The sequence below is a fragment of the Monodelphis domestica genome, chromosome 5 (assembly GCF_027887165.1).
Source record: "Monodelphis domestica isolate mMonDom1 chromosome 5, mMonDom1.pri, whole genome shotgun sequence".
NCBI classification, from domain to species: domain Eukaryota; kingdom Metazoa; phylum Chordata; class Mammalia; order Didelphimorphia; family Didelphidae; genus Monodelphis; species Monodelphis domestica.
Window position 1 is genome coordinate 11,163,536 of NC_077231.1, and position 9,949 is coordinate 11,173,484.

At 38.7% G+C, this 9,949-nt stretch overlaps 1 long non-coding RNA gene across 1 annotated transcript; it reads right to left on the bottom strand.

Moving 5' to 3' along the window:
• Positions 1 to 6,570: 6,570 nt before the first annotated feature.
• Positions 6,571 to 9,323, bottom strand: LOC103098708 (uncharacterized). The gene is made up of 3 exons (XR_472192.3): positions 9,209 to 9,323; positions 7,417 to 7,502; positions 6,571 to 6,962 (listed from the first exon to the last, which is right to left on the bottom strand). It is a non-coding gene; the product is annotated as an uncharacterized LOC103098708 (long non-coding RNA).
• Between the last annotated feature and the right edge of the window lie 626 nt (positions 9,324 to 9,949).

A 9,949-nucleotide genomic window follows, 5' to 3' on the forward strand; every position in this document is an offset into this window, starting at 1 on the left:
TGCTTTGTTGATAGTATTTGCATTAGAGTGTTCATTTAGAGTCTATCCTCTGTCATGTCCCCTCAACCTCTGTATTCAGGCAGTTGCTTTTTCTCGGTATTTCCACTCCCATAGTTTATCCTTTGCTTATGAATGGTGTTTTTTTCTCCTGGATCCCTGCAAGTTGTTCAGGGACATTACACCGCCACTAATGGAGAAGTCCATTACGTTCGCTTATACCACAGTGTATTAGTCTCTGTGTACAATGTTCTCCTGGTTCTGCTCCTCTCGCTCTGCATCACTTCCTGGAGGTTGTTCCAGTCTCCATGGAACTTCTCCACTTTATTATTCCTTTTAGCACAATAGTACTCCATCACCAACATATACCACAGTTTGTTCAGCCATTCCCCAATTGATGGGCATCCCCTCGTTTTCCAGTTTTTGGCCACCACAAAGAGCGCAGCTATGAATATTTTTGTACAAGTCTTTGTGTCCATTATCTCTTTGGGGTACAGACCCAGCAGTGCTATGGCTGGGTCAAAGGGTAGATATTCTTTTGTCGCCCTTTGGGCATAGTTCCAAATTGCCCTCCAGAATGGTTGGATCAGTTCACAACTCCACCAGCAATGAATTAATGTCCCTACTTTGCCACATCCCCTCCAGCATTCATTACTTTCCTTTGCTGTTATGTTAGCCAATCTGCTAGGTGTGAGGTGATACCTCAGAGTTGTTTTGATTTGCATCTCTCTGATTATAAGAGATGTAGAACACTTCTTCATGTGCTTGTTAATAGTTTTGATTTCTTTATCTGAGAACTGCCTATCCATTTCCCTTGCCCATTTATCAATTGGAGAATGGCTTGATTTTTTGTACAATTGATTTAGCTCATTATAAATATGAGTAATTAAACCTTTGTCAGAGGTTTCTATGAAGATTTTTTCCCAATTTGTTGTTTCCCTTCTGATTTTAGTTATATTGGTTTTGTTTGTACAAAAGCTTTTTAGTTTGATGTAGTCAAAATTATTTATTTTACATTTTGTGATTCTTTCTATATCTTGCTTGGTTTTAAAGCCTTTCCTCTCCCAAAGGTCTGACATGTATACTATTCTGTGTTTACCCAATTTGCTTATGGTTTCCTTCTTTATGTTTAAGTCTTTCACCCATTTTGAATTTATCTTGGTGTAGGGTGTGAGGTGTTGATCTATTCCTAGTCTCTCCCACACTGTCTTCCAATTTTCCCAGCAGTTTTTATCGAATAGTGGATTTTTGTCCCAAAAGCTGGGATCTTTGGGTTTATCGTATACTGTCTTGCTGAGGTCGCTTTCCCCCAGTCTATTCCACTGATCTTCCTTTCTGTTTCTTAGCCAGTACCAAATTGTTTTGATGACTGCTGCTTTGTAATATAGTTTTAGGTCAGGGACTGCAAGGCCCCCATCATATGTGTTTTTTTTTCATTATTTCCCTGGATATCCTTGATCTTTTGTTCTTCCAAATGAACTTTGTTATGGTTTTTTCTAAATCAGTGAAGAAGTATTTTGGTAGTTCAATGGGTATGGCACTAAATAGATAAATAAGTTTGGGTAGGATGGTCATTTTTATTATATTGGCTCGTCCTATCCATGAGCAGTTAATGTTTTTCCATTTGTTCAAGTCTAGTTTTAGTTGTGTGGCGAGTGTTTTGTAGTTGTGTTCATATAGTTCCTGTGTTTGTCTTGGGAGGTAGATTCCTAGGTATTTTATTTTGTCTAAGGTGATTTTGAATGGGATTTCTCTTTCTAGTTCTTGCTGCTGAGCTGTGTTGGAGATATATAGAAAAGCTGATGATTTATGTGGGTTTATTTTGTATCCTGCAACTTTGCTAAAGTTGTTGATTATTTCAATTAGCTTTTTGGTTGAATCTCTAGGATTCTTTAAGTAGACCATCATGTCATCCGCAAAGAGTGATAACTTGGTCTCCTCCTTGCCTATTTTGATGCCTTCAATTCCTTTATATTCTCTAATTGCTACTGCTAGTGTTTCTAGTACAATGTCAAATAGTAGAGGTGATAATGGGCATCCTTGTTTCACTCCTGATCTTATTGGGAATGCATCTAGTTTATCCCCATTGCAAATGATATTAGCTGTTGGTTTTAGATATATACTGTTTATTATTTTTAGGAATGACCCTTCTATTCCTATGCTTTCTAGTGTTTTTAATAGGAATGGGTGTTGTATTTTATCAAAGGCTTTTTCTGCATCTATTGAAATAATCATGTGGTTCTTGCTAGTTTGCTTGTTGATGTGGTCAATTATGTGGATGGTTTTCCTAATGTTGAACCAGCCCTGCATCCCTGGTATGAATCCTACTTGATCATGGTGAATGATCCTTCTGATCACTTGCTGGAGTCTTTTTGCTAGTATCCTATTTAAGATTTTTGCATCTATATTCATTAGGGAGATTGGCCTATAGTTTTCTTTCTCTGTTTTTGACCTGCCTGGTTTTGGAATCAGTACCATGTTTGTGTCGTAAAAGGAGTTTGGTAGAACTCCCTCTTTGCTTATTATGTCAAATAGTTTGTATAGTATTGGGATTAACTGTTCTCTGAATGTTTGATAGAATTCACAGGTGAATCCATCAGGCCCTGGGGATTTTTTCTTAGGAAGTTCTTTGATGGCTTGTTGGATTTCAATTTCTGATATGGGATTATTTAGGAATTCTATTTCCTCTTCTGTTAGTCTAGGCAGTTTGTATTTTTGTATATATTCATCCATTTCTCCTAAATTGGTGTATTTATTGCCATATAATTGGGCAAAGTAATTTCTAATGATTGCCTTAATTTCCTCTTCATCGGAGGTGCTGTCCCCCTTTTCATCTTTAATGCTGTGAATTTGCTTTCCTTCCTTTTTTTAATTAGATTGACCAGTACCTTGTCTATTTTGTTTGTTTTTTCAAAGTACCAGCTTCTTGTCTCATTTATTAAATCAATAGTTCTATCACTTTCGATTTTATTAATTTCTCCCTTAATTTTTAGGATTTCTAATTTGGTTTTCTGCTGGGGGTTTTTAATTTGATCGCTTTCCAGTTTTTTCATTTGCATTTATAAACTTAAATTATTAAAAACTCATTTATTCCAACCAATGGTTAAATAAAAAGACCCTCTAAGGTCCCTCCCAATTTTGATATTCCATGTTTTTATGATGGAGGAAGATTTTGAGGGCTATGCTGCCTTCCTTACACATATGTTAAGATACAAAACCACAGCATCCCTGAGCTGGAAGAGATTTCAGATGAGATCTGCCCAAAATTGAGCTAGAAAATATTCTTGGAAAGTGGCCATCCACCCTATACTTTCAGGATTCTACTTAGTGGAGGAAGAGAGAAGTAGAAAACATCAATCATATAAGTTCCTTGAGGGTTGGGATTGTCGAGGTTTTGTCTTTATATTCCTAGCACAGAGCACAGTGAGAAGCACATAGTATGGTCATTACTAAGTGATTCTTGAATGTCTGACCAACAGGGTCATTGTAAAAATCTAATAATGTCATATATGTGAAACCACATGAACATAGGAAAATGCACACTCTAAAGATCCTACCACTTCCCAAGCTCTCACTTTTCACAAATGGAAACGATGATACTATTTCTCCAAGGGGAACCCAGATTATTGAACAAATAAGTTATTTCTCATTTAATGCTTAATTCTTGGCAAGACTTAAAGGGACAGCTATATTTTTAAGCATTGGCAGCTAGGTAGCATAGTGGATAGGGTGCCAGCCCTGGAGTCAGAAAGACTCAACTTCTTGAGTTCAAATCTGGCCTCAGACACTTGTTATCTATGTGACCCTGGACAAGTCACTTAACCTTGCCTCAATTTCCTCATCTAAAATGAGCTGGAGAAGAAAATTGCAAATCACTTCAGTATCTTTGCCAAGAAACTCCAAATGGGGTCACGAAGCATCAGACATGACTAAAATGCCTCAACAACAATGATATTCTTAAGGGGGAAAAAAGCAGAGTAACAGAATTCCATAGTTTCTGCAGAACAAGATGGGATTTCAGAAGCTCATTAGTTCATTATTTACTTGATCTAACAATGGATTATCCATTTTCTACCATGGTAGATATTTCACTAATTGCCCAAAGTTACCAGGGACAGATTGGTCTAATTTTTAGGGAGTTTTTTTTTGATGTTTTTAAATGCAAATCTTGTCATTCAATATGTTCTCATTCTCTCCCAATTTCCTATGTATAGATTTAGTAAGCACAGCTTCTGAGGCTTGGTTCAAGGCATGGATAAACAGTGCAGTGTGGCTTCTAAAGTTAGAAGAGCTGAGTTTGAACTCTGGATCTTCTCTAATTGCCTATACAAAGGTTAACCTCTCTGGACTCAAGTTCCTCCTCTATGAAAGTTAAAATGGATGGAAATCTAGATGCTCTTTAAGTAAAGTTTCAAATTAATGTAATAGAGCCATGTTAGAATAATAATAACCATTAATAAGTAACATTTGCATAGTTTTATTATGGGCGAGGCACTGTGTTCAACTTTTGTTTTTTAAAAGAAGAGCTAATATAACAAAAATAGAACCAAACTCTAGTACTCTTGTATTTCCTACTCATAGTTGTATTTCTCTAGCACTCCATTGACAAAGCACTTTCATCCCCAGCAATTCCATGAGGTAAAAGTTTCATTACCCTCAGTTTTATAAGGAGGAAGTTGAGTCACAGAAAGGTAAAGTGAATTCCTTAAAGTCCCTTGTAATTAGGTTCTCCTGACTTTGCACTCAGGATTTCAGAACCCTTCTTCAGACAAACTGCTATGGAAAATTTAGTTTCCATCTCACAAGTAACTTCATTATCCTGTTTGCCTTCAATTCTCTAGACCTCAGTTTCTACAACTGTCAAATGGAAGCAATAAAATCTATGATTTTAATAAAGTTTATCAAAAGAAAAAGATAAATATTCATGCCAAGAAACATTTAGGTGGCTCCCTTTTTTTGTACCAATGAGAAGACAGTATAATTTCCAAGCTGTTTTTTTCAATAAGTTTTGCTTTAATTTAATTGAAATCAAATTAGATGCTATTCAATTAAAAGCATTTAGAAAGCTGAAGTTTCTGGGTATATAAGTGGAACATAAAATCTTGGGGATAAAAAAAGCAAATTTTGCAAGCAATTAGTTCATTATGTGAACTAATTGCTTTTATAGTTATAAATACCTTCCAAATACCACGCATCTAAAGTACACACCTGTGCACTAATTACTTTTCTAAGAGATGTTACCATGGTGGTGGGGTAGGTTGTCTAGCCCCCTGAAGTAGAAATGGTACAGATTGGGAACAGGCAACCCACATCAGAGAGGGTCTGTATTGGACAAAGGGCATCCAATGTCTAGCAGCACCACTTTCCTTCAGCACCATGGCTCTTTGAACAGCTCCCCAGCCCAACTTCAAAGGTCAAAATAGGGGCTTTTCACATAAGAAATGTTTAATGAAGGAAGGAAAGATTGTAGCATTTCGGATTGAAAGGAATCTTAGAACAATCCTTTTTAAAAAATAAATGAGGAAACTAATGCCTTTAGAGGCAAAGTGACTGACCTATCTTCATATTGTAGTTACTGGTTGAGTGAGGATTCAAACCCAGGTCCTAAACACCAGGTGACTCTGAGAATGGGCCAGAAATAATAATCATGTCAGTAAGAGTCGGCAGCCAGGGCGGACCTACACCTGAGTTCACTTGCTATTCAAGAAGAAAGAAGTTGAGTTAGATGGAGTAACAGATTTGGAAGGAAGATATGTTTTTGAATCCTGCCTCTGATAACAAAAAATTATGTAAATATGGGAAAGTCACAGCCTCTCTCAGACATTTTTTTAATCTATAAAATAGGGACAAATTCCTATAGTAACTCTCTTACAGGGCTGAAAATCAGAGATATATGTAAAGCAATTTTCCAGACTTAAAATGTCAAAGAATATTATTCATTTTTCATTTATAGACCATGTTTACCTACAATAGGTCCTCAGAACTCTGCCAGAATATCTAGTCTTTCTGCAGTAAATTTTAGTTCATATTGCTGAAATAAATTAACACATCTTAATCATTGGGGGAAAAAATCTCCTCATGATAAGAGATCCTTCCTTGTGCATATACCACTTCACACTTCACAAAGTAAAGCCACATCTACCCACTGTTCTGAAGTGTGATATGGGACTTGAAGTCAAAAGACTTGACACTGAGTCAGAGCTCTGATAATGTGTTAGATGTGTGACCTTGGTGAAACCACTTTATTTCCAGAGCCTTTATTTCCTGAAAAATGGTGAGTGTCTTAGACCCACCCTGCCTAAGTTTCAGAGCCATTTAGGAGGAAGACATTTCATCAGTGGGTAAAACATTATGGAAAGGAGAACTTTTCTTATTAGTAGCATTCACCCTATGGTCTCTGCCAGTTTCGCTACCATATTGGTAAGGGCTGGACCCGTGCCTGAATGCATTAAGAAGTTGTCCAGACATTATGATTTAAAGGACCCTCCCATCAACAAATATTTCTCTTGCCCCATTGATTCATCTGATATTCACTCCCCCATTCAATATCCATTCAGAAAATATGCATGAAGGCTAACAAGTCAAGTCCTTTATTAGATTTATACATGCAAAGAGACTTGAGTGTGGCAAGAACTCCCCTTGGTGACCTAGAATGCGCTCTCAAGACATCCTCTCATCTGTGTCTTTGTCTTATCACCCCAGTTAGACTGAAAGTTTTGGCGGCAAAGGGGGGTGGGGTCTGTTGCATCTTATTGTTTCCAGTCACTTCCTTGGCATGTAGCACTGAACCCCACTTGGCCCCTACACAAGTAGAGGGGACTCAGTAGGTGACTGAAGTCTGCCTCTTTCCCATTGTGACCGAGGACCAGAAGAAAATCATCATCCCTGAGGAACATCTTTTAAAAAATGTATCTGAAGAGAGTCTCTCTTGTCTTGTGTGTGGCTCTTGGAAGACTCATCTCAATCTACATTTGAATGATAATAAAAATAATAATTTGAGTAATAATAATTTAGATAGCACTTTAAGGTTTATAAAGCACTTTACATATGTTAATTATTCAATTTGATTCCCATAACCCAAGGAAGTGGGTGCAATATGATGGACCTGGTTATCACACTAAGTATGAAGGGAAGACTGAATTGGAACTCAAGTTTTGCTGACTCCAAGTTCAGTAACACTCTCTTCACTGCACTATCTAGCTGCACCATGAGCTCAGAATCAGCATTTTCCTTCTGATTTCAGCTCAGGTGTCCCTTCTTCCATGAAGTCTTCTTCAATTCCATCCGCCATGGCTCCTCTTCAGCTAAAGGATGCCTGCCTGGCATTTGGGGCTTTGACCAAAGCAGAAGCAAGAGTATAAAGTCTGTCTGCAGCCATCAAGCCTCAGCTAATTGCCCAAGGACAAAGCAGGAATTTACCTGAAACTCCATGGTCATCAAGGGCTTCTCCAGTTAGTTTTTCCTTTTGTTAAGCTAAAATCTGCTTTCTTGACATCTTTCCAGAACTAGAAGCAGGGAATAGAGGAAAGGGAAAAAACTATTACAAGGAGACAGATTTCAGCTAAACAAAAGGAAATTTTGCTAGCAATCAACCATCCCAAAGTGGAATGAGATAGCATAAGTGAGAATTCCCAAGATTAGGGGGCCTTTCAAGCAGAAACTGGAGGGCCACTTCCCACAGATGATGAGGGGATTGTTGCTTGGGAACAGTTTGGTTTGGAGAGCTCTGAGGTTTCTCTCAACAGGGCACTACCACATTTTCCTATGTTTGCTAGAGTCTAGGATTTCCTTATAACTAAGGTTGATAGTGTCATGGATACAGTGGTAGGCCTGATTTCAGGAAGACCTGAGTTCAAATCAAGCCTGAGATACTGTGTAACTCTGGGCAAATCACTTCACTTATTTGCTTCCGTTTCCTCACCTGTAAAATGAGGATAATACCTTCCAGGGCTGTGGTGAGGATCAAATGAGATCATAACTATAAAGCACTTAGCACAATGCCTGACACACAGTAAGTGCTATATAAATGCTATTTTAATGCTGTTTATTTCCTCGATTATTTCTTGCCTCATTGCTGCCCTGAGCAGCCTACCCAAGGCCTTAGGTCTGAGGGGCCCCTGGAAAACTCGTATTTGTAACGGAGGCTGCTTCAACAATTTGATCATCTTGGTCTGAAAATCTTCATAGAAAATTGCCCGCTGTCTTGGTTTAGTGCTCTGTCACTGGCACTGGACTGCCACCTAAAAGCTCGACTTCTTTTGAGCAATATAATCTTTCTTCTTTCTTCCAGAGTAAAGACACATCTTCCCACTGGAACTTCTTTCTTAAGCTTGCTCGTACCCATACTGCATCACGTAAGCAAGCACACTGTTCTGTGTGTACAGGAAGAAGCAGGCTCTTTGCTTCAGAACAAGTTCAGTCTTCTTCCATCTAGTACCAGAGAGCCCAAAATATTCTGGCCCACCGGAGGCTTAGGATGGGCTTGCACTCTGATTCCTTTGCTTTCTGAATCTGAGCCAGGCTAGATTTGAACTCAGGTCTTCCTGACTTCAGGTTTGGCACTATCAACCTTTTGCTAAGTAATAAGAAGGTTTAGAGTCCAGCAAGCTCATGAGACAAGGGGGTGATGCTTTTAGTCAGACTGCAGGCTTTTTCTCCCTTCCTGAAGACCTCGTGAAATTCCCCTGAGGTATGGAAAGTTTTCTGCTAGTCCTTTATAGTTGGGAGCCTAGTGGAATCCTGAAATTCTGCTCTTCTCTGACCTGAAGAGGCCACCCTCTCTGAAAGTACGTTTAGTTAATTCTCTCTCAGATTCAGGCTTGATAAATTAATCATTACTGATCCAACCTCTCCAAAGACAAGGTCAGAGACAGTGGTTGGGGGTCTATGTGTGGAAACACAACACTACATCTTGGCTCTCTCTACCCATTCCCACAGCCCCATAGTGCAGGCACAAGAGGTCTGGCATCTCAAAGCTCTCCCAAAGCCTGACTCCTGAAACAACTGCTTGAAAATGCACCTGTTAGGGGCAGCTGGGGTGACTCAGTGGATGGAGAGCCAGGTCTAGAGACATGAGGTCCTGAGTTCAAATCTTACCTCAGCCATTTCCTAGTTGTGTGACCCTAGGCAAGTCACTTAACCCCCATTCCCTAGCCCTCACCCTACACAATATTGATTCTAAGACAGAAGGTAAGGGTTAAAAAGAACACACCTGTTGAAATGTATTTCTCTGATCTATGTAGAATCAGGGAGGTGAGTCTAATTCTTCCAATCAATTCAAATACATTTTTTCATCAAATTGCATCTAATGGTCCTTGAAAGTCTTTACTCCTTCCCCCATCTGGATTAACCAGGTTGTTTATACCCAATTTATACCTTTGATTTATTGACTGATTGATTGATCCAATCAAGATGGCTAAGAAGTGTTCACACCTGTTTTAACTTTTGAATAATTGGTTTTCTTATCTAATTCAAGTTTTCTCACATAATAAAGTGGGGGCAGGAGAGCATCTGGTTAGTTACATTAATTGATGGTAGCAGATGTGAAATACCCCCTCTCAGAGAAGAGCTATCCAAAGAACCTGAGTAATGGCTGCAAGAGTTTGAAGCATATTCTTTCTTGGACAAGATGGGCTGGGAGAGGAGGGTACACTCTCAGGGGTAACTTCCCCTATCTATTGATCATCAAAATGTTACGCACAAGGTCCTACCATCTGGTAAGCCCTTAATGAACATTATGTTGAGTTAAAGATAAATAACAAAAAAGATATGTCAAGTGAGTAGAATGGGCAATGAGGTAGGTCAAGAATATGGCTGTTTCACCTACGATGATCACAGAGAACTTCCTGGAAGATGTACCTAAGTTAATCATTCACCTAATTAATTTGTCAAGTCAATCTTTTACCTTCCCATTCAGAGTGCCAATGAAAACTCCAGCTGGACCCAGATTTTG